The 25,225-nt window shown below is 38.5% G+C and overlaps 1 protein-coding gene across 14 annotated transcripts in view; it reads right to left on the bottom strand.

Annotated features, from left to right (window-relative positions):
* The window catches only part of LOC138109326 (bifunctional heparan sulfate N-deacetylase/N-sulfotransferase 3), a 260,842-nt gene that overhangs the window by 215,992 nt on the left and 19,625 nt on the right, over positions 1-25,225 (bottom strand). For 5 of the 14 annotated variants that reach the window (XR_011150408.1, XR_011150407.1, XM_069012533.1 and 2 more), the window contains exons 2-4: positions 2,274-2,384; positions 1,899-2,017; positions 775-815 (exon numbers count right to left, since the gene is read on the bottom strand). The exons of 4 other annotated variants lie outside the window; for them this stretch is intronic. The gene's annotated coding sequence lies outside the window, so the exon portion shown is untranslated. Of the gene's footprint in view, positions 1-774; positions 816-1,898; positions 2,024-2,273; positions 2,385-25,225 lie in introns of all 14 variants that reach the window. 5 more of the 14 variants (XM_069012537.1, XM_069012539.1, XM_069012535.1 and 2 more) reach the window with 3 other exon arrangements.

Below are 25,225 nucleotides of genomic sequence, written 5' to 3'. Positions count from 1 at the left end.
ACACTGTACTCTTCATCCTCCCACTCCTCAAAGAAAGAGATTTGGCACTAAAATTTAAGAGATTAGTGCCCAGCAGGTGATGATTACAGTAGCACGAAATGCAAGAACCACAATATTAAATTGTGAGCAATGTTAAATCAGCTTAAAAACAAAAAGCCCCTCACAAACGACACAACTAAAAGCACAAACCATACCCATTAAAGTTTTTGTTTGAGCAGAAGAAACACTCTCAATACAGTCCTTTCCACTAGACCTTTAAGACCCACTGAAGGAAAGCAGCCTGCTCCCACTCCTTGACAGTGCAATTCAGGGTTAGCTGTGCACGAGAACCATCTAGTGATGACCAACCTTTTGTTTAAAAATATAAATGCATGAAAATCCCCACATTTGTATAAATGTGACAATCTGATACTCCAGTCAGGCCCTTGCTAGTAAGAGGTCACTACACTCACACTGTGCTTAGTGCTCTCCTCACCTAATACTTCCCAAACACAGCAATAATCACTACAGAAATAAATTAGTTTTATAAAGTAAAATAATACTGTGTAAAATACATATATAAGTAAAATGAATATACAGTAATTCAGTTAAAGATTTTTATCATCTCAGCTGCAACAACGTTTAAAAAAATTTCCAACTTCTCTGAAACATAATTAGTCTTGAAAACAAAAACCAAATTTCCATTGTTACGTGTCTGGGCCACAGGTTAAAAAGGTCTGCTTGAGTCAAAATATTTATGTGCCTACTTACCATCTATGACAGACAATTACTTACCTTTAGAGACCAATATCTTGTGGGACACTGCCTGTAGGATTCTGCAATAAAGATGTACTAAATACTGACCATTCCAACGCTTCCTGAAATTTATTTTATTTTCCATTTTTTCCCTTTGTACAAACGTGTCAAATTTTGTCCAAACCAAAAGGCATGAGACATTTAAAAATGCAGTGAGTTTATTTGTGGACAGGACAAGACTTTATTCGATGTTTACCTCATTCTACAGCACATATTAACCCTCACATTTTTTTAGCTGACGGAATTCACCTTCTTTCTTTCCGTTGTTTGTAGGTTCTATGCATATTCCCATAATTGTTTTAAAGAATTCCTGAATACTGATGGCAAACCTGATAGCATTTCTCAGTGTTTAAATAAATATAATTCAAAACAGTAGTGACTGCACATGATATACATCGTGGGCTGCCCAAGAAAACAGTGGTAGTTCACATCCTACTACAGATTGTCACATACACAAAAAGAAGATTCCATTTAAAATTCATGTCATTTGCTCTGCAAAAGAAGCATCGCATTTTTGATCTTCCAATATTTTGTCGGAATAACTACCACAGCACTTAGCTTGCAGGAAGTATTTCTGCTACCCTACCTCAAATATTTAGGGTACCCAGTGCAGTATTCTAGCACATCTAGGTTCAGAATTCTTCTGCATGCTCCTTTAAAACTAAAAGAATAAATTTTAAGTCAAAATAAATTTTAAGAACAAAATTCTTTGCTGTTGCTGTTGCAGAGGGAAAGTGAAATTCCTTGCTTTAGTTCTTAATTGAACATTGAAGGCTATTCATGCTCTATAAAACCCCAGACAATGAACATAGACAAAAAAACCTCACTTCATACTTCAAAGGAAAACCAAAACCATCTCTCACTGGTTATAAACCTGGTTGAGTTTCACAAGTTTCACCAGACTTAGAGATGAGAAGGTTTTTTCTCTCCTAGACATCTTCTATATTCTTATAAGCTAGCTCAAAGTCTCAACTTTTTTTTTTATTTTCCTTGACTTAATCAACTCTTAAGTATTAAAAATTGTAAAATTAACCAAATGTATTTATTACTCAGCCATGGTGGTGTGGAGCAACAAATCTCTCAGTAAAGTGTCTGTCACTAACCTTCGTTTTTTTTCCACAGGAAAGCGTTTGGGATCTGCTCACTATACTGCTGCCTTCACCAGCATCTCCTGTTCTGTTCTGTCCTTCCACAGCATATGGAGTGGGAAAAGCAGCACCATCTTCTCCTCGGAAGCAACAATACCAAAGCCATTATGTTTTACCGCCTTCCCTTAATCGGGTATTCCCCAGTAAGTGCTTCTCCCTCTGCAGCCCTCATGGCCTTTATGTCCCTTTCGTGATCAACGGTCCCTCAGGAGCATTATTTATTAAATAAACGGGCATTTGACTCTGCCACCTCCCAGCATTTGCGTTGGGTTTTTCAGGAAGATCAGTCACTAACCGTGCCTTTTCGAAGCTGCAATAGCCAAAACTCACCCTTGTTGCTGCAGCCTCCGCTCACAGGTCAGGTGCGGGAAGCAAGACTCACCACCGTCTCTCAGCTCACCTCTGGCCAACCGGGACCCACCTCTCAGCTACTTCTGCTCTCTTTGCAAAGTCAAGACAAAAAACCCGAATCATCCCCTGAGCTGAAGCGCCCTTCTAATCCCCTCCCTCAGCGCACGGAGGGGCCCCGCTCGCCCCGCTGCCCCTCAGGTGCCCGCTCCGCCACCGCACCGCCTCACGCGCGGCCGCCACAAGATGGCGCCGGCGGGGCCACTGCGAAATGGCGGCTGCAGCGCCCCTGTGAGGGGTCGGGGAGCAAGAGCTCCGGCTTGGCGCCACTTTTGCCCGACCAGAAATTGGGGAAAATCCATTAATAGTTCCTCAACACCGTGCCCAAGAGCCTGAAGCATGGGGTGGGATTTTTTTCCCCTCATGTCACAGTTCTGACAGCCAAGGAGTTCACTCCTGGAGGCCCAGGACTACTCTCAATTTCCATCGAAATAACTGATAAATACCCCTCAACAAAGCTTCCATGTAGTCAGTGAAAAAATGTAAAAACAGTAAAGGTAAGCCATAAGATTAGTTTTCTTCCACAAAGTCACTTAAAAAAAAAAAAATAATAAAGGTAGGGAACGCGTCGGCCACAAGTTAATCCAAGTGATTAACAATGTGGTTACTTTGCATCCTGAGGAGGCTGCTTTGTAACAAAGAAGAGAAAGGAGGCATTTGGGATTTTTAAGCACCATTTTGGCTACAAGATACACTCTTTTATTGGGAAAAGACCACTCTATCCGTTAGCCACGGGGGAATTGTAACCATGGCAGTAACACAGTTCCGCTCTCCTGTACCAGAGCGCATCAATCGCCTTTTTGAAAGCACTGACAAACCACTCAAGGCGAGTCTCCTTCCTTGCAGAAATGGCTGGGCCAGCCTGGGGAGGTAAACAACATGTTGACAGTACAGTATTAATCTCAGCACCAAGAGGAAAGGACAGATGGACTCACTTTTCCTCTGAAGGATAAGTGTGAGGTTGTACCAGGCGGCTTAAATAACAGAAAGGAAAAAGCAACAGAGATGAGGGAAGGAAAGGAAGCAAGATTGACAAGGTAATTTACTACCTATTCTTTGTGTTTCAGGTAACACACCTCATCGCTCTCTAATAAAGCTTTCAAAGTTTCCCAGATGCTCTCAAATGGAATCCTGGCATAAAGTGATTTTTATGCATGGATGCATTTTTTTTCCTATTTACCTGCTGTATATTAAGGACAAACTGGAATGTGCTCTACCAAATTTTCTACCTACTCTGCTAGGCATAGATGAAACAACACAAAGTAACACTTTTCAGCATTAACAGCCATGAAGAAAAAAGAAGTAGCAGAGCAATACTAAAAATGCCCAGTTCATTTCTCCTTGGATTAGGCAGATTTGTCTGCCAGCTGAGCTACTGTTTCCTGTAGCACACCACATTCCAGCTTGACCTTTCCATTTTAGTCCTACCAGGACTGATATCAAATGAAAGAGGAGGAAAACTGGACTGTCTACTTCAGCAGATGGCATCTCCCATCCTGAGTCCAGGGCTGAACCAGGGATCCCGGGCTATGATTTGGGGCATTTGGGCAGCAGAACTCGCCAGCTCTCAAACAGCCTGAACAAGGACAAACTGTTTCAGCCACTTGTGTCCTTGGAAATGTCCATGTTTTGTTTGTAAAAGACAAGCAAGAGAAATATTGCCTCAGCTTGGGAGTCACCCAAATCAGGCAGATGGAATCATGTCACTTTGCTTACACAGTTATTCACATCCCCCCTTGGATTCAGCTCTTCTTTCCTTTAACCACAGACCACAAAGTTGTGTTCTTCAGTAGATTCACCTCACACAGACCTATTCATTGAGCTTGGTGTTGACACTTTGTCCAGATCCTCAGAGACATAACACAAGATCTTGTCAATATTTCTTTAGTAAAAATACTGGTTTCTAACCATAAATCTAAAAGCTATATCAAAGGAATATAATATCATTTTCTTTTGGTCAGAGCACATGACTCCAGGGAGATTTGTCTGCAGAAGAGGTCGCACGTGTAATGTGTGCAAATGCAACTGTTTTGTGTGCAACTTCATTTTCCAAAAGACACAGCAAAAAATTGGTAACCCCAATAGTTTCAAATCTGAAAGCATGCTGACTGCGGTAAAATCTTTCTTTACACTGCAGAACAAAAGATGCAATATATTTTATGTGCCTGATTGCGTCTCAGGGAAAGATAACAAATAGAAGGAGACTGATTGCAACAAGGAGAGGACAGACTCCAGAAGCCTGTACTGTTTACTAAAAAATGCCATGAGACTTGCCCAGAGGCACAGGGAATTCATAGCACAGTGAACTTGACCTTTTACAGGTGCTGTCACAAAGCCAATGGACACTTAGTTTTTTGTGCACAGTTTTTTCTGTAAGTATTTTTGATGCAGGAATATTTGGGCACTTCAATAAAGAGAGGGACACTATACTTGCATCTTCAGATGCTGAGCCAGCTACCAGTGAAGTTGAAATGATGAAGAAACAGATTCTAAGATTCTGCTGTTCTTACTCTACCACCTGTTAAAGGTCATGTTTGGGAAACTTAAGACCTAAGGAGATGTCATTAGGGACATTCAGGCATATCCTGGGCAGAAGACATCACTTGGAATTAATGCAACTCCCTGAGAAGACAGTCCTTTAAAAAAAAACCAAACCAGCCAATGAAAAACATTTTAAAGGGGTAAAAAAAATACTCTAAGTAAAGCCAAGTTTTAAAATTTTCAGTGTTCACATCTGATCAGAAAGAAACAGGATTTCATAGAAAAGTGGCAGTATTTCTGTGAAGATCAGACCTAGAAGCTGCAGTTACTTCAGATGCTCTGCCCAGAAGAAACCTTTTCATTTTTTGCTTTATTTTTTGTGACTATGAAATGAGTTAAAAAAGAAAGTTATTAAGCATTCAGTTTGAAGTTCTGCTTGGAAATCATACATTATAGCACTTCTGATGGAATAATTATTGACTACATATTAATGTATTAAATTACATACGTTAACAAAAGTTTGACAGAAAATTGTTAAGAGTGTAGTGTTTGCCATTCCCTATTGATTTTCACCAAATACATATAAAGCAGTACTTTCTCTATAACTAAAGCTTTGTGTTTGTTACAGTAAGTTTAACTTCTTGATTGAATTTCAGATAGGTGCACTGCAATCTTTCTCTCCTGCCTTTTTTGCTGATAGATCTCCGAATATTTGTAGAAATGAAACCTTATTTTAAAAGCTAAACCCCCTACTGGGATTTGTTCTTAAGTATCTGCCTTCTGCCAGCCAACAGGTCACACTTCAGACACGGCTGTGATCTCATTAAACACCACTGCACTGCCTCACTTCAGCCAGGAAAGCACTGAAGGGATGAACACGACAGAAATCTTTTTTTACAAATCATGGTGTGTTTAACTATTGATGGATATTTTAGGAAGTATCCGTCAATAGTTCAATATCAACCCCAAGATCCTGCTGCACATGCTAGAGCTGTTAAGGAATTGTTACCTTAATCTGGCTGATGATGATTAAAGTATCTGTATAGGTTTCCTTCACCACAGTTACTTTGGTCTCACCCCCGACATGACTTGCACATAAGGCTTTAAAAGCAGTCTGGCTGTGCTGTCTGCTGGGAGCCACTGCAGAGCAGCAATAACAAAGACCAGCATTGCAGCAGCATCTCAGAACACCAATGAGGTCGAAATAGGCCTGAAATAAAAACCTAAATTTAATAAATTTGAACCGGACAAATAGCCTAAATATGTGCTTGTGTTGGGGAAGGCAGAACTGGCGAGCAATCTGGCTGGGGAGAAAGCAGATAAATCCGGGAATGAGCTCCAAGAAAAAAGGTACAATGATTATTGGAAATCATGGAATGAAGAAACAGGAAATACCTCCAACACATGCAGAGCAGAGGGAGATGCCATCAAACCCCGGTCCCGAAATTTGTGGCTCACTACTGAGTCTGTAACTTTAGTTTAATCCGGGTAACAAACACACAATGGGCTGTTAGTCTGTTCTCCTCCCACAGCATAAAGGAATGGGTTACTTGTAACCTTCTGTTAGGGGAAGGTCACTAAAACTTTCCTGAAGAAAGCACTTTTAGCTACCTTGGGGACTAATAATACCTTTTTATTCTGCTTTTGGAGAAATTGACTGAAGCTTCAGTGCCATTTAGCATCATCTTTCACAGACAAGCAATTGTCCTGGACAATTAAACACCTGCAATACAGAGCCTGGTGAGAGTCCCTTCACTGCCAAATGTCTCTTTCACTGAGCAAACAACATGTTGAAGGGTGAAAAACAAGACTTCTTGGCTCAGAAGAGCTCTCCAAGTCTCTTCCTTTTCTTTCCTTCGCTTTCACAGCTTGTTGCTACTCTGAACAAGGTATTGACAGGTATCTCAAAAAGCCATTTTTCTCATCAGTGGTAGAAATTATATTATCATCTGCAAACTGCTTGCCCTAAATTCTATTGGAAGCCTCCACAGGGGAGAGAACCAGGAGCCTGTTCATACACAAATAGAAAGAGCCATAAGCCATTAATTTCTATGAAGACCTGCAACTTTCCCTCGACACTGGTCAGTAAAAATATATATCCCTTCCTGCAAAAAAGAGATGACAAAAATCCTGTCTTTTGCCCCAAGCCAAAAATTGAGTTTCCATGAATTTTCCAAAGTTTGTGATTTTAATGAGATATTTAAAAAAGTGATTAACATGAAGAACTACTTCTCTAATTATAATAACCTTCCCTATTCTTTCAGAATAAATTTTGTTGAACACTTTTCATGTGATTTGCTTCATTATCTTTTCATTTAAATCATCTTTGATGACACACCATTTAATTAGGTTTATTGTGCAGGTACGGATAGTTAAACTTGTGCATTCAGCACATGCATTCCATTTGACTAACATAATATATCTTATTCATGCCACTGTCACCATCCATTACAAAAATTAACAAGGCATCATCCAGTTAAACTAAGTCTGCAAAATGTTGTTTATGAAGAATTTTTCTTTCACACCACGATAGGATCCCTTATTGATGACTTTGCTGGTTCTGTGATCCCAGTCAAATATTTACTTGTCAACATAAACTGTGAAATGTTACCTTCCAGGGAGTTAGCCACTGTTCTCCTCTAGTAATAAATATGATTTCCTTTGTTGTAGTATTATTAATGTTGCATTTTTTTCCTGTTAGGGGATTTTACAGCCAGGAAAAGAAAGAAAATTGCCTAGTAGTTAATAGCAATCATTTTATACACACACAGCCAAAGTCTCACATAACTTACAAATTTACTTTGGCCTGCAGCAAGAGGCATACATTCACATGTTGTTAAATTTGCAGATAAATATGTATTCATGTGCACAAACTCATTATTGTCAAGACATATTGTTCAATGGCTAAAAAAAAAAACAAAAAACTGGCAGAATATCTCAGTTCTGGCTGTGACCATTGAGGGTCCTACAAAATCCCCTCCACTTCCATTACTGTTTGGAACAGCTGCTTTTCCAAATGCACCAAGATTTGCAGGGAGGAGTCGCATGCTTTCTTAGACCAGCTGATGTAATTGTCAGACAGAATATAACTGCCAGCCATGGCAGTAGATTTCTTGTGCACCACTGAATTCATAAGGCCTGCGGCTGGGCCCCTTTCTAGGCCCATCTGTTGAGAGAGGGCACCAGGCAGTAACACTGAAGAGCATCACAGGACAAAACCCTCCTTGGCTGACACCCCAGCTAAAGAGCCGTGGTGCTTACACCTGGAAGTGAGCTGGCTGGATTGCCAACAGCCTCCCCCAGGAAAAGGATCTGCTGTGCTCTTCTGGCAATAGATTGGAGTCCAGGATTCTGAGACGGCTCAGACAGTTTCCCAGACCTAAAGATTAACTAGTCATTACTTTAAATAATTTCAGCCACAGTACCTCTTCTCCAGAAAAGTGCTTCACTGTAAAATAGCTTCACTTTCAGCATTTTTTTTTCTATAAACTGCCTTGCTCAAAAAAAAAAAAAGGCAAAATTGCTGGGACCACAAAAAAAAAACAACCAGTCCTGTTCATGGTGGGTCTCTTCTCCAAGGAGTGTGCATTCAGTGACTGTTTCATCAAGGAATGTCAGGCAACTGCTCACAGATAGGCTCAGAAATACGTGGCTCAGATAAGAACAAAACCAGGCATAGAAGAAGATCTTTTACATTCCTGCAGAACATCTGAGGAAAACCAAATAAGAATGGCTAAGGGCTGGATGTTCCTTCAGAATAACAAAGCAACTTCGTAGGTCAAGCTCACTGCAATGCTGTAAAAAGTGCTTAGGGGATCAGATGTTTGAAATAAAAGCCCACAATGAACAGCCACAGCTGCTATGCACCCACCCTTTCTGCAGGTAAAAAGGCAAAAAAAAAAAAAAATATTCCAACTATGGACATCAAGAAACTTTTTAAAACCTGCTCTCTGGGTTTCGGGCTTTGTGACAGTAGCCAGGACTGTCGTGCTGGGGCATCAGCAAATGAGAAGGTCCAAACGGTTTGAAGGCAGGTTTGAAAGAGGATGTCAGTCAGACAATGACAGTAAAGCTGGAGCAGCTCCAAATGAAGAAACAGCCACCACTACATCTAAGAGTCATAGGGAGATTTCAGAGGACAAGAGATGATGGCTAGAGTAGAACAAGTAGATGAGCTGGGCATTAAATCCATAAAATTTTAAATGGGACTATTTCCTGAGTGCTCTGTTTTGTATAGCTACCCGAATGAATCTGTGGTTAAAATATATAAATGTATTTCAAATAAGCAGAAAAGGTGCTTTGTACTCATGCCCTATTTTTCTCTTTTGCCTTGTTGCTCTGATACTAGGCTTGAACTCTGAAGTCTATACATGTAGAGGTAGCTAAAATTCTAATTAAAACTTGTGCATTTTTAACATTTAAAATCATATAATTAAAGACCTAACAGTAACAGAAACATGAAGAAAGAATAAAAATTTTCTGAGATGTTAAATTTCATAGTTCATGACTTTTCAGCACTTCATTATGCAAATCATGTAGCACATGCTCCATGATTAGCACAGCTTTCTCAATGGAATATGTCTTTCTGCTATTAAATTAATTTCCTATGTCTGCTTCTTCTACATTCTCTTTGTACTTGCTGTCCTCAGCATAAAACATTAAAATGTAGGGTCATACTAGAAATCCACGTATATAGACTTCAGTCCAGTGCCCAGAGAAAGAAGAAAAAATAATGTGCAATGTAAAGTTTATGCCCAATGTAAATAAGCAACTATTATCTGTGCTCGTGAAAGTCCTCAAGGACAAAAGCACAGCTTCTATTTTTTTAACCTCTATATTTTACTGCAGGTTGAGAAAAGATAAAAATCTGTTGTGCTGTGGTAAAAACAAACATTCAGGGGCTATATTTTATAAATGGAAATAAAATGGCTAACCTTAAAGTTTTTCGTGGTTTTTTTTTTGTTTTGTTTTGTTTTTTCCTTTTATCTATATTTTCATCCAGTGCTATTCTCCCTCAGGGCAACTATTTTTTTCTTGGCTGGTCTCCCTCACACTCCAGTATATATTTGGTTACATCATGGAGATTGTACTTCACGTCACGCAGCTGTTCTTATTCAACCAGCAGCAATAGCAAAGCATCACTGGCTTCATCTCTTTTTTGCTTTTAAGACTGAAAATGATAATCAGTATCTGTAGCAATTGTTTTATTTGCAGGAGAATCTAGGCTGTACAAGGAAGGTGCTAGATTTCCTGTTTACCCTTACATTATATGAAATACTTATGGTTTTAGTAAAGAAAACTATGCCTGTATATGGTTGGATCAAAACAGAGAAATTCAATGATACTGGTCCTGTACTTTCCAGAACAGGGATTTGACATAAAATTGAAGTTTTGGCCAGCCAGGCAAGCAACCAAAAATAGCTACAATGCTTAATGTCATCTGTGTTTTAACAAGTATGAAAAAAGATAGCAGACAGCAGTGGAAAAAAAAAGAAATAGCTCAAATAAAATAAAAAGTTGTATCTCATATTTGCTGGTACAATGAAAGGGTAGGTGTTATCAATATCTAAAAATCACTCACAGTTCAGAATTAAGCCCCTCCAATGTGTTTTCTCCAAATGTCACCTGTGTGACTTCCGTAATATGTACTTGAAACTACCTTTTAGATGGTTTTTTTTTGGTCTATTTAAAATACATTATTTTCATATTTAAAATTTTGAAATATTTATTTGGTTCTTGGGAATTTTCATTCACACACTTGTTTAAAATAATAGTTACAAAAAAGGAATGCAATGAACCACACAATATTTAGATGAAGCCATAAAACCAGTGTGAAAATGTAAAACGCCGTGTCCTTAATCCTTGCCTGGCTTAACATAACGAAGAACACTAACTTCCAGACCAATGAAAAGAAGCCTGACCCTGATATCACCCACCATCTTATTATTATTCCTGTGAAATTCCTATTATTATTTCAGTGGAAATGTGTTTTATACACTCCTATACAGTTTCTCCTGTCCATCCCATTCTTGTCTCAGAGACAATTTTTTCCAATTTCCTCCCACCCACATCACCCCTCCTTGATTCTGACAGCAGGTCAATCAGTGGGAATCCACTTAAAACCCCATTCTTCCCTTGAAAATCTCTTTCCTGTTACTTAATCTGATATTTTTGGGGAGGGGTATTCTACAGAGGATCTAAGCTACCACAGTACTGCTGAAGAAAATGAAGACAATAGACAGAGACAAATTAACAACTTCCTGTTAGGTGCACATTCAAAAGGGATTTTTGTGTTACTTCTGGTCAGGAGCAGGAACTGAAATAACACCCAAAGAATACAAGCCTTAATCAGCAGCATCTGCAGAGGTAATCTGTGGGTTTTGCTAGAACTCAGCAGTACAGTTTTGTTTAAAATGGTATGTAAATGCTGTTCATATGTGTAAGGAGAAAGCTGAAATAAAAGACTACCACCAGTTTAAAATGTGGGCTAGAGTGCTTCTGTTAGGGTGAAATGATTAAAATTAATGCTTTGAAAGATTCAGTAAATCAACTGGATTATTATTTTTTTTGTATGTCTTTGCACACCTAAAGCTCCACAGAGTGGCAATGAATTGCAATTTAGAAAACCTATAGAGAAGAGTCTGCTGTAATACTTCAGGTGTCTCAAGTCCTTTCAGTCCCTGTTAAAAGAATCCCAGGTGGCCCTTCTGTTCTACTGTAATTTCTGTTGTTTTTTATCCAGAACACTTCCCTAATACTTAGTTATTCACAAGGAAATCTCAACAGATTTCAGCCACTTGCTTCCTCACAACCACAATATGTGAATTTCTAACTTCAGTCTTTGTCCACAGTGCATTCCTTTCAGTTGTGATTCCCTCCTCCAAATGATTTCAGCTGAAATAGATACACTGCTTGGTTACACACCAAGGCTTACAGAGCTATCAACAAGCAGGGCTTGGGTATGCCCCCCAAATGAAACCATTTAATAAATGACTGCTTTCAGCACTGCCCATGGAAAAACTCCCAGGAGTCAGGAAACACATCCTGGTAAAGCACTGTGCATCAGCACACTGACATTTTGCTCTGTTTTCCACATTGTTCCCCATAGAAAAGTTTGGAATAAGTGCAAGCTGCCCCTGTGCCGCAGTGGACCGGAGTTTCCACAGCTTTGTTCCTCTCTGTGCAGTGGAATTGCACTGCAGGATTTGTCCTCCAGCATTTAAAATGATACTCCAGCCTTCAGTGCCACTGCAGGGGAGAGACGGTTTGCTACTGCTGAGTTCAAACAGCCACAAAAATACAAAATAACCTTCACAGTAAGGCTCAGCCATTTAATCATAAAGTCTATAATCAAGCAGGCTACTCAACTGAGAATGCACACGGAGCCAGCTGGGAATAGAGGAGAAAAATAACCTAAGCCTTGTTCAAGACTGTAAAGACACAGCACAACCTTCAGTTCCATCCCCCCTCCCAGAGTCTGTCTCAACATTAACCTAGAGCTGAAATTACTTTGGGAAATACTTTAAAATCTCCCAGATACCATAAAGCTTGTGAAAACACTTGGCTATTTCACTAGGATGCTTCAAAGACTTTGCTGAATGCCCCTTGCACTGCCTTTTTCTTCTTGTAAACAAAATTCTGACAGACTGTAGGGGCAGGCAATGGCATCCAGGTGATTCATAACAATTGAGGCTGTTTCCCTCTGCACCTTAGCTATCTCTCTCCTTTCTCATCTTGCTCTTGAGGCACTTGTTTGAATGTAATTAAGCAGAATTTAACCTGCCAGCGAGTATGTATTTTGAACAGCATCCCACTGCATTTTTCCATAGGTGGCAGCAATGGATAGACACTTGTCTGCCTCATCTTCCAGGAATTTAGTAATAATAACCCTGAGCAGAGATTTTACTCATCAAGAATATCCTTATTGAAACCTATCCTTGCAAAAAGCCCAGAATGAGCACTTGCAAATAGCTCACTAAATTCTTTGCACATGTTGTGAAGGATGTCACCATAAAAGACAAGGCAGTATATTTGAACCACATAGAAGATGATGATATATTATTGCATGAATTAGACTTGATACATCTGATTGTAAGGAAATATAAGCACTGATACATCCTTTCTTTATGTCTCCAAAGCATTTAGAGGACAAGAAAGAACTATGTGAACCATAAAAGCCTCACATGCAGCACAAATTTCTATTCAACCAATATAAGTTAGCTTATTTCTTTCACTTCTGTGATTTAAGGGCCAGATTTCCCTGTCCCAACACAGCACAAAAAACCTTGCAGCTATTTCATAGCAATACAAATAAGTCTATTAAAAATGAGCAGAGAGGGATCCTGAGAACACAGCAGCCTGACTCAGGTAGAAATGTGGTGTACCCAAGTTAGCAGCTCTTGTGCAAAGTTTCTTGCTATACTCTTTACTTGCAGTAAAAATGCTTAGCACCTAACGTTTGTTATGCCCTTAACCCTCATGGATGATGATTTTGAGCTCTGAACTAGTTCTGCTCTCAGGTGCAAGATTTTTCCTGTTAGAACTGGGGTTATTCCACCTATGCCTCACACAGTTAATCTTTATACTCCTATGTAATGCCTTAGAACTTTCAAAAATTCCCTGGAATACTGCCAGTAGGTTAAAGACAGGACACATCATCTGATGAGAGGTCAAGTATCTCTAGAGCTGTTCTGTGGTTTAAATGCTTTTCATTTGAGACTGATATTTTTCTAAAGGGAAATAAACTCCTGCTGCTTTTTGCTGTATGATACATATATTGAGGAGAGGTGGGTTGTGTATGTGTTTGTTTCTGTTTAAGCTGCATCCCTTCCAGTATCTCAATAAAAGAAAAGTGTGTATTTCCAAAAGGAGAGGAATCAGTTCCTTACTAAGAACTTGTAGTGGGTTCAGTTAGTAAGCCAGGCAGCTTCCTGTAGCTATGCTAACCCATGACAGAACCTTCAAATCATGGAATGTTTAGGGTTGGAAGGGACCTGAAACACCATCTTGTTCCACCCCCCCTGCCATGGGCAGGGACACCTTTCACCAGACCAGGCAGCTCCAAGCCTCATCTAACCTGGCCTTGGTTGTTTCCAGGGATGGGGCATCCACAAGTTCTCTGGGCAACCTGCAACAGTGCCTGGAAAACTTTGGTAGTAATCTTCTTGTAGTTCTTTAAATTCACCCCAAAATCCTTTACAAGAACAGTTCAAAAGATACAAAATATGTCATTTTCAGAGCTGCAACATTTGTACCACAACAGTCAAAATTTTCTGCAACATTTGCCTTTCAGAACTTTTTATTCCCCTCCGTAGATCCAGCTGTTTTTACCATGTTTTATCGTACCATTTCTAACTTGATGCTTCCCTCCCCATTATGCCTTTCACTTTGGGGTGATTTAGAAATGTTAATTGTGAACAGCTCTTTTCAGTAAAACAACCCTGCATCCTTGACCATGCTGATCATCAAGCAGCAACAAAGGAACCCCCCATTCCTCATTTGAACTCAAAGACCACATTATAAAACTGCTTATTTTTCACAAGGTCCATTGCTAGTTAAGCTAAGCTTTTATTTGAGATTTTATAGAAACCATTGTGATCTTTGTTTGGTGTTTTTATTTGTGGGCCAAGTGCTATTATTATCTTTCCTCATCTTTCAGCCTGGGAAAGAATGCTGTCTGTCTTTGCAAGCAGTTAAAAAAACCTTAATGAATATTAGTCTGTAAAATCAATTTTAGCATGATGCTGATGAAATTTGCACTTTTGAACAGCTATGAAGGTGGTTTCAAGGGTGAATGGTGATGCCATATTTAGAAACAAAACCGAGACAGGTAAATAGCATTAACTGCTGAATTTTAAAAAGCATCTCAGAACCCTAAGGAAGTGATTATTTACCAACAATCCTTACCCAACCATTTCAGATGATCATACATTTCTGTAATTACCTTGTGGCCATATACAGTTAGCATTACCTTGATTACTGGTCCTGTGTGGTAACTTGAAAACCATGAACAAGCAGAAAGGCAATCCAAGTCATAACCATACAACCACATACTTGGAAAACATTTGAGGTAAGATCATTTGGGTAAGTTTCAATTTTCAGCAGAGAAAAATTCTAAGAGTTCAGAAAATATTTGATCACTATTTTCCCCCACAGAATCTGTCATCTAAAACATCTCTTTGCAGACAATGTTTTTTATGTGAGTAGATCAATGTGGTGTGCATTATCAGGTAAGGATAGCAGCTGAGATGACCTGAACTTTGTGTCACTAAAAGTAGCTAGACAAGGAAAGCACTATTGCCCACTAAAGGAATAAACCTCCATTTGTTCTAAATGCACTCTGTTATATAAACCACATAAAATGTCAATATGACTTTCACAAAACAAGGAGCATGTCACTCTATTTTGAATGATCACCACAGCACTTTTTGAAGCACCAACTTAACTTTAAGCCTCCATACCCATATTTAAGGTATTATAAGTATTTTCCTGTAGTTCACTAAGGAGGGTGGCAGGATGATGAGTGTTAACTAAGATGATTAAAATTAGTTGAGTGAATATTTCTCTTACAGTCCTGAAAATGATACCCCCATTGAGCCTTTGTCATTAGAATGACTTTTGACAGGAATGATTATTCAAGTTTGTAAACCTGAGTTCACTGGAGGCAGAGAAGAGGAAAGGATACAAGTGACAACTCCACCTTGCCTGCAGCTGTCCAGGGGTGAGCACGTGCCAAAGGAAGGGAAGGGTAAAGTAGCAAAGGGAAGTATAATGTACAGGCATCGGCAGAAAATGCCACCCGTTCTGGCTGAGCCAGCCACACCGAGGGAAAAGGACAGGAGTGCTCAGGTCAAAGGAGTAGGGAATAAGAAGGATGCTGGGATTACTAGAAATAAAGTGTTTACCATAAAGCTAAGTGAATTTGGTGATGGTAACCCTCCTATCAACAAAATGACCACAATGTTTCAGGACATGGTTTGAAAACACCATCAAAAGTAAAGAAGTAAAGTACAGTAAAGTAAAAGAAAAAAAGTAAAGACTGTTTTCTTCCTAACAAACTCAACTTGCCATATTTGAATTCCACCAAGGAATTCATTAAGCTGTATTGATTTATTGATACAAGAATCTGATCTAATTTGCATGTGTAAATTAGCAGGAAGAACATTTCCCTTTACTTTGCTATATAGCTGGAACGATTGTTTACTTAATTTCCCAGTGCACAGCTCTGGTTTTGCAAAATACATTTGCAACCAGGGGTGTCATCTCAGATTTAGTTACATGTTACATATGCTTCATAAAAAGGTGAAGCAGTGCAAACATAAATATCTGAGAATTACAGTTTCCTACCAGGCATAAGGCTCTCAAAACAGGAGCACTTGAGTTTTTCCTCTGTAGAAGTACTAGTACTAGAGAAAGCTTCTTTGAGTCTTTAATTTCTCTTAAGACAAAAGGGGTTTCTGTTATTTTTTTATATAATCATCTTTAAACTGTTCTGTACACATCTTGGTTCTAGTAGTTTGTTTATCCTTGTGGGAGGTGTGAGATAAAACTTGCTTGAACATGAATTAATACATCTGCTTTAAAAGCCTTTTTTTAATTAAAAAAAAATGCCATTTGGACAGTGTGTTACTTGATTCATCTAATTCAGTTTGACTCAGAGTCCAAATGTAAAGTTATAATCTCACATTGTATCATTCTATCAGCTGCTGAGGATCAGATAGTTGAACACCTCTAGTTCCACTACCAGCTTCCTTTCAGAACTCCAGAAAGGAGAAAACCCGTGAAGCCCATTACACTGAGGATTTAGAGTAGCTGGTTTCCAGCACTGTGCAGCGGGAGCTGACCCAAAGGCTGCATCATATTCCAAAGGGTCTGGTCCTTCAAAAACATGACATGATACAGTAAGGCAACAAGCTCCTGTCAGTAGTTAACTTCCAAGGAGTGACTCTTATTTCATCTGAGATGTGTAACTGCATTACTTTTATTTCTTGGTTAGTAACTTGGAAAGAATAAATAAGAAAGTAAGATAATTCTAAGGCTGTGACTTTATATTTTATAAACTCCCCAGAAAACTGTTGTGAAAACAATTTAAGTGACTGAGGAATACTGTGGCTGTTTACTGATCTGTCCAAAACCCAGCAAGGTCACATCTGCTCTGAAGTGGAAATTGAACAGGATGTTTATGTTTTGTTTCGTTTCGTTTTTTTGCTGTCCTGGGAAGCAAGTCTTAGAATGCTTCATTTTCTTTTAAGTAAAATTTGCTAGGAAGCCACAACAGGGAAGAAACACTCACAGAAGATAAAGCTCCCTTCCACATGCAGTGTGTCAGGACCTGCAGCACATCAACGTGCCAGATCTAAAGTTTATGGCAGCATCAATCAAGACACCAAATTCATGGGGTTTACGCTTAGGGATTAAAAAAAAATAATAGTTATTTAAGCATGGTATGCAGTATCATGCCAAACCACCTTGCTAGCAGAACACTAGGAGATGACTAGAAAGACTTTTAAATATAACATTACAGAAAATTTTCCCAAATTAATATTACTGGTTTTTATTATTATTATTACTCCCAGTCATTCTGAAATGTGGTCCAGGGAAATTATTGGAAGCTATAAAAACCACCCCAAGAATTAGCAAAGCCGCAATAAGTAGGCTCTATTACATAGGAATCAGCACAGCTTATATAAATGCAAGGCATGTACCAAAAACATATTGATTACCTGTGTTGCCAAGAGCAATATGTGTAAGAGAGGTGAGGTTAATACAAAATACAGGGATTGCCAAAAGGCCTCCAACAGGAAGCTTTTAAAAGCATTTCCAAACAGGCTGAGCAGTCATGAGAAGGAAGGTCCTCACATGAATAAAATTGGTGATTAAAAAAGGAAGATATTGAAGGTCAGTGTAAAAGCCATTTCTCTCTCCAAAGAGAGATACTCAGCAGAGTCTTACAGGATTTATGAGAGACCCTGGTGTTCAGCATGTTTTTAAGTTATCTGGAAAAAGGAGCAGAGAGTGTGATGACAAACTTTCAGGATGCTACTGTTATTCATGGTGGTAAAGATAGGAATTGACCGTGAAGAAGTGCAGAAAAACCTTGCAGCCAAGGGATGGAGTGAGATAATGGCAGATGAAATTCAGAAAGGATAGTTGTAAAATGATGCACAAGGGAAAAAATAATTTTAGCTCCACAGTGATAAGCCAACCACTAATACGTAGGAACAGGATGTTAAGGTCAGGGTAGATAGTGCTGTGAAAACAAATCCAGTACCCAAGAGTGCAAAACCAGACACGAATGTAGGCAAATACTAAGAAAGGAGCAAAAAAGCAAACCCAAATATCATTAGCTCCTTGTGCAAATCCACCATACTGCTGCATCTTGAAAACTGGATGCAGTTTTGATCCTTCCCTTGCAGTGAGGGTAATTCAGGATACAGAATGGCTCCCATGAAAGGGCCCACTGGATACCCCAGCTCTTGCTAAACCTCAAGCAAATTGGTTATTGACAGCTGTCCTTTCACTGCTGCTGCAAAATAGAGGAGATTATGGAAAGTCTAGAACATCGTTCAGTGTTTTGAATGATTATTTGCTGCAATGTGGAATCTTCTGATTTTGATAAGGGAAAAAAAAAAAGCTTTCAAGCCTAAGGATGGTAAAAAACAAGGAGAGGAGAATGACTGCAGTGCACTGAACATATACTGAAAAAAGCCAAACCAACCTTTCGCATAATCTTTTCTTCCATGTAGTTGAAAGAACAACATATCGAATTTATGGGAAAGGGCATTTAGAAATTACTAATAATCTAACCTTCTTTTTCTCTCTGCTTATGCTGGTTAGCCTGTGAAGTTGGAGGAGAAATTATTCCTTTGACCTGCAGAGAATAGCTATAAAGAACTTAAGCAGGAATTTGGAAGACCAGAGATCAGGAACCATTTGGATTTAGTACTGCAAGGAATCAATCCATCAATGCAATACAGCAGTGCAAAGGTATACAGTCTCAAGAAGCCAAATGTTAGGGAATTAACAAAGTTAACAATCAGCTTGCAATGGGAATTTTTTTTATCCTATAGGAACCAGTAAACTGGAACAGAACAATGCAGACTACAGTGTGCTGCTACAACAACAATGTAATGCCATTCAGAGGGGGGCCACTCAGGAGCAGAACTGCCTTGCTACACCTATTATCTTCTTTCCCCTCTGTCATTCCATTGCATTACCAGGGATTCCAAGAAATTGAGAATTCTTTTCCCTTTTAACCTAAACAGCTATTTGATTATGAAATAAAAGACTATGTATCATAGAGATACCCTGTAATTAAAAAAAAAAAAAACAGTGTTAATATAAATCCCTTATTTTAATAAAAGCAAATGGCTACAGTAGCAATTTATTACAAAGAGACCCAATAAACTGAAATCCACCTACAATACTGGTTTGTTTGTTTTTTCAATAAGACATGATGGTAACAAAAGTAATAACTACTGAGGAAAGCTAAATGTTTAAGTCAGGAAAAAGTGAAGACACCATGGAAAATGTGAGAAGGAAACAAAGCATCACTCAGCTCACTGAAGTTGGACGTTTTAAGCTTCAACAATCAATGTCACCTTTAGTACACTAAAATATATATGTGTATATATATGCACACACATAGAAGCACTCTAGCAAATTATACATGTACTCTTCGTTGGCTGACTTCTCTTCCATCTCATTAAAGTGACTCCTTCCTCCTCTCATCCCCTCTCTCTAGGTGTAATAGTGTCCCTGCCTTCTGGCTAGGTGATAATTAAATCCACTACAGAAGTGGCAAGTGGGTGGGAAAGAAACTATTCATGCTTATTCAAAGAGGAGGGGCTCAATTAGCACTTCATTTAGGAATTTAGCTATTAAAATTTTATCATGACTCGGATGTAATTCCAGACGCCCAGTTCCCTCCATCCATACCTGACTGGTTTGGTTCTTCCTGATTCTAAGGTTTTAAGTCTCAAACAGGAATCTCTGCTTGGAAACAGGAAGGTCAAACAGGAAAACAAAGATCTGAGTAAATGTATGTTCATTCCCAGAGATCATGAGACTACAATACCTTGGATAGAACAGATGCAAATATCTGCAGTGTCTGTGTTCAGGCAGCTGAGAGTATTAACAGAGATGAAATACAAATTCTGTTGATACACCTCTACCTATTGAGATGCCCTGAGAGCATTTCAGGTTGTTTTGCACTACAGGAAAAGTAAGCCTAGTGCAAACTAATACTGATATGCCCCCCCCCACAAAAATCCACTGATAAAATAGGATTTATACTTAAAATTCCTCTTACTACTCTCTATTACCCTTGGAATAACTCCAGAAAATTCCACTTTTGTGAAGGAGTTAAGTGCCCATTTCACTTTAAAGTGTCTGAGAAACATCATTGAATTAAATATTCTGCATACAAGAGGGGAGAAAACCAGTTTTCGGTACAAAAGATAAAGTAATTAATTAAAAAAACCACCAACCAGTTTCCAGGAGCGTCTTCAGGGATTTGCATGCATTACCACTGAACAAGTACAGAAACACACAGGCAGAAATGGAGGTTTATTGGTCTAGGCTGGTCTCATCCAAGCAACAATAATCACTCTGCTCCTGATAAGAAGCAGGTATTAAGCAAACAGCAATACAGTTCTTTAAACCCCTAAATTATCCCAACTTGGCAACTTCAAAAGATCATAAACAGCAAAGAACTATTATTCAAATCTTAGTCATTAGAATTTACAGGGAACAGACCAATATTGCTATCAGAAATATTGAAAATATGGATAGCATGCAATTCCTAATCTCCTTAGGTTCATTTCTCCTGCTGAAGTTGTTGAATGACAGACATAAAAGGGTGAATAAACTCTTTTCAAGAATATCTCTCCTCTAATGGAGGAGTTGGAATGGTTGTGGTTAATCCTCCTGTGAGTAAGACTGAAGATCCAAGACGGTTATCACAAAGCTAAAATCTCACAAGTCCTAATCACATGTTTCATAAAAGCTCTTCTAGTCAGGGAAAAAAAAAAAAAAGAGGGTGGGAGAGAGAAAAAAGCAAGTGATAGTCTTCTGCTCTCTAGCCAAGCTCCAGTAGTTTGGAAAGCTGAATGTACCTAATTGAAGTTCAGCATGAATCGCCCTTTCCAAAAGGACTGCCCAAATTCCCAGACCATCTAAGGCCAAGCTTCTCTCCGCTGCAGCGCTTTGAGAAAATCCCATTTGCTGTCAGGGATCCATTATGACCAGAAGCTCAGAGTCCCATGAAACCATCAAAAATTCCCAATAAGAATGTGTTCTGAAATGCTGAGTTTCTAACCAACTGTGCATTCCTTCTTCCCAAGGGTAAATGTATGTTCTGAGCTGGATTGTCTCACGGAGGGCAAGTAAAAGATTACTATAAAAATGAACAAGAATTTCCTTTCCCCTGCATCCACCCACTGAGACCTGAAAACATCCCTATCATTTCCAGGATAGGTCTGATTCTGCTGCACAGAAATCTCAGAGTGACTTCCCCCACAATGGTCACATTATCAGTAAGAGTGGCTTACAACCACTTTTGCAGTCTATTGCATTCCAGGGCCTTGGCTTTTACTATATTAGTTTTTACAATACTAATGCATACTCATCTGCTTACACAACCCTTTCCATTGGTTTTTCCAAAGAATTAGGGGTCAAATTTCTAATTGGGGGGTGCAGATTTTTGTTTTGAATTACAAGATTGAAAGGGCAACCAGTATTAGGGGCACTGATTCTTTCACCCATGTGGCAGTCATCTTTCACCAGGTATCTGAGCCCCATTTTCAGCTCAGTGAATAGGTCTGGAAGCAGTCTCTACCCAGCACAGCCTATCTGTACTAACAGCAAGTTACATACCACTGGAATACTGCATTGCCTTAACTGAGTTCGTGCATTTCTGCAGATGTTATCTGGAAATTAAACAGGACATTTTTCAGCTTTTAGCACACTCAATTTAAAATAGAGCGAAGTAGTCTAATTTAGACTGCAGATCTTTTGATAATACTTCTCAGTATCACATTCATTAGTTCTAAAAAAAAAAATATCAAAACTGCTAATAGTGATTACTACTAAGGAATAGGCTCCTGCTCTTCTGGTCCATTTTAAGCAAAGTGTCATTAATTATAACTAAATTAGTTTTATCACCTTAAGCCCAGCACTTCATCTTTGACCTGACATTCAGCATATTAAAAGCTTGTATAGCTATCTTAAATACTTTTGAAATTATGAGTATCAGGCAGATCATTTTTATACCTGCTATCTTGAGTCCTTTGACATCTTCCCTTACAGATTGCCTTGGCCATTTTTCCATTCAAGAATTTCACTCTCTTTTTTCCAATTATTTGTCTTGTAAATTTCTCAGTACATCCTCTCAAGAAAAGTTGTTAACAAATAGAGAAAACAAATGACCCTGTCTTCTTCAAAGCTGTAAACTCCTGACTTGTTCCAGTTATCCATGATCTGCCCATGTGGAAATTATTACAGTCTACTGCAGTAGAGATGAATCTCAATTTTAAACATCCTGATGGTAAAGAATTCACACAATTTCAAGATGCATTTTGTCAATCTGGCACTTTATATATAAGAACAAAAACTTCCAAAATATTAAAAAACCACTCATACACAAAGTTGATGTGTAAAATCAATGCTATTGGAAGAAGTGAAAACTGTGTAATCACTACAGTTTTTGCAACATGTTAAAACCACATGTCAGCCTTTGATTTGAGAAATTAAGGAGTCCTACAGTCACAAAAACTTGGGCTGAATTGATTGTGGTGATTAAGCCAGAAACTATTTTTGGAACTTCTGTCTGATTTTGTACATATTTTAAGAGTAAATAATAATAAAAAAGCAAAGAAAATACAAAGAAGATTAGGAGTGACCCCATTACTCTGTTAGGAAGGCATGGAAAGATCACGATTGTATGAGTAGAGTCCTATCTTCCTTTAACAAAGGAAAGCTAAAATAAATGTTACAGGAGACATTTACACAAAAACCTGGAGAGGAAAACTAGACTGAGGCTAAAATGTGTAAATCGCTGAAAGATGATTCCTAAATACCAAGAAATACTTAAAACAAAGCTTTGAAACCATTTTTACTGACCAGTAAATCAGTTAAAACTATTTTTATTCATCAGTAAATGAGTTAAAAGCACTGCTTTTTTTCTGTTTTACTCAAACTAGTCATCGATGAGTAAATTCAGTTACCAAGTAACTCTTAAAAAGACTGATTTACTGCAAGTTTACAAAGTGTTACAGCATTCAGCCAGGCTGTAAACAGCATCAGCAAGCAAGTCCTGAAGTAAATAATTCTGTCCCTAACCCCTCCCCACTCACCACATAGGAACAGTCATCATCAGTTCCAAGAGATTACAAATACTTCCCTAAAACTCTTATTCTGTAAACACTTTTTTTTTTCCTTTCACACTTGGCTAAACCTCATCCAGTAACAAATGGAAACAACTCACCCTACAGTAGTCTCGCCCAACAGAAGGTTTTAGAGGCAGCAAATACAATACAAAAAAAAAATTGAAGGGAGGAAGTAGACAAGAGCTAAACAAACAATTCCAGTGTTGGACCACCTCTGTACTATACAGGGGACAAAATTGAGAGAACAGGCTGGCTGTTCAGATAAGCTCTTTTGCAAAGCTGCTTCTGATTATCCAGTTGGACCTTTTTAGATTATGTCAGAGTTGCATACCAATTTCCAAAAGTGAATGGCCAAGTAGCATTTCTTTTATTAATTGCAAAAATCCTCCTATGCACTCTATGTTGGATAAGGGGAGAAACTCTTTTGTCTGGAGGAGAAGACTAACAAGGAAATGAAGGGAAAGTTTTGTAGCAAAAATGAAAGGCAAATGATGGAAAGGGAAAGTGGCAGTTTGGAAATTGTGTCCTCATACAAACTCTGTGGTCAGACTCAGGTAACACTTCGAGCACAGCCCTGAACAGCTGCTTTTCCAGAGTAGAAAAGCTGAACACCACCCCTTCCTCCCCTCCCCCCCCCCCAAAAAAAAAAATCTGTTTGAAAATGGCCAGAGGTTTTCTTAATTATCAATGTGGGAGGAAGGGTATTCCAGTGATAGTTCATTCTTACACAAGAATCTGCTCTTCCATCAGTTTATAATTTCAGTAAGAAGCATCATTCCTGACAGACAGACACAGTGTCCTAATTACCATATAATTTCACAGTTTCATGCATACTGTTGACTTTAAATGGCACATACATTTATTTAATTTACTTTTAATCAGAGCTTCCCTGGGAGATGTGTTTGCATACTAAAGGTGTGAATGTCAAGTAAGAGGCCTAAAATCTTGCATGTAATTGAGCTTTTTCCTTTGTTAACTTGCTCACATAGCTGAAGAGACGACACCTCCCTCTAGGTTATAATGAGACCTACAGTACACCAAATACACTGGCAGAGAAGCTAAAATTTTATAATGGAAATAATGTTTTTAAATGCTTGAAAAAGTAATTTTTCTCACCACTAGGTCTTCTAGTACATGAATTTAAGGGATTAGGCTGCCTAAAACTAGAATTGAAGCAAGTCAGTACTGAATCTTGGGCTGAAAACACACAACTAAACTTTTTTCTGCTTAATTTCCAGTTCTCAAACAGCAAATAGCACTGCACAAGTCTAAAGCTGCTTCATTTTCACATTTGGACATCTTCTAATGCAAAAAAAATAAAGCTTCTAGCAACTCATGTAATGTTTAATGCACCATTCCTTAAGTGCTGTGCACTTCATATTCAAATTCTGCCATGATACTCAGAATATACCATTCCATATATTATAACACTTGGCCTGCTTAAACAATGCTTAAGCATATTTTTAAAGGAATCCGGTGCTATCATGACCATTTTTCCTGTGCCCAAGCAGTGAATGAGGCTTGATACTGACATTCAGATATTGTCACATTTTTTTATGTCATTCCATTTTCCAAAATCAACTTTCAAACATCATTATATCATAACAAAGACAAGCAACTTCTATATTAGCAAAAGTAAGTATAATAAGTTTAGAATTATAACTGTGAAAGTATTACACACACCTAAATTTCCTTGTGAGGAAACTTTCTGTACATTCACATGCAGTATTTTCATATGAAATTGTACATTAATATTAATACTTCATTGCATATACATGCATTTCGTGAATAACTAATAAATAACAGAATAGCTTAGAGCAGAAATTATAAGTGGTGCAGTGAATATTGTCTGTAGAAAGGGCTCTGTGCAAGAAAAACAGTGCAATAAATGCTGTTGAATAGCATCTCCTTCAGGGTTCTCCTAGAGAAAGCAGTGCCAGGTAATTAAGGGCTATTAGTTTTTGTCTTCACTCACAAGTAACAGCACCATAAACTGGTCTCTTAATA

The sequence above is a fragment of the Aphelocoma coerulescens genome, chromosome 4 (assembly GCF_041296385.1).
Source record: "Aphelocoma coerulescens isolate FSJ_1873_10779 chromosome 4, UR_Acoe_1.0, whole genome shotgun sequence".
NCBI lineage: Eukaryota > Metazoa > Chordata > Aves > Passeriformes > Corvidae > Aphelocoma > Aphelocoma coerulescens.
This window is presented reverse-complemented; position numbering and strand designations above follow the sequence as displayed.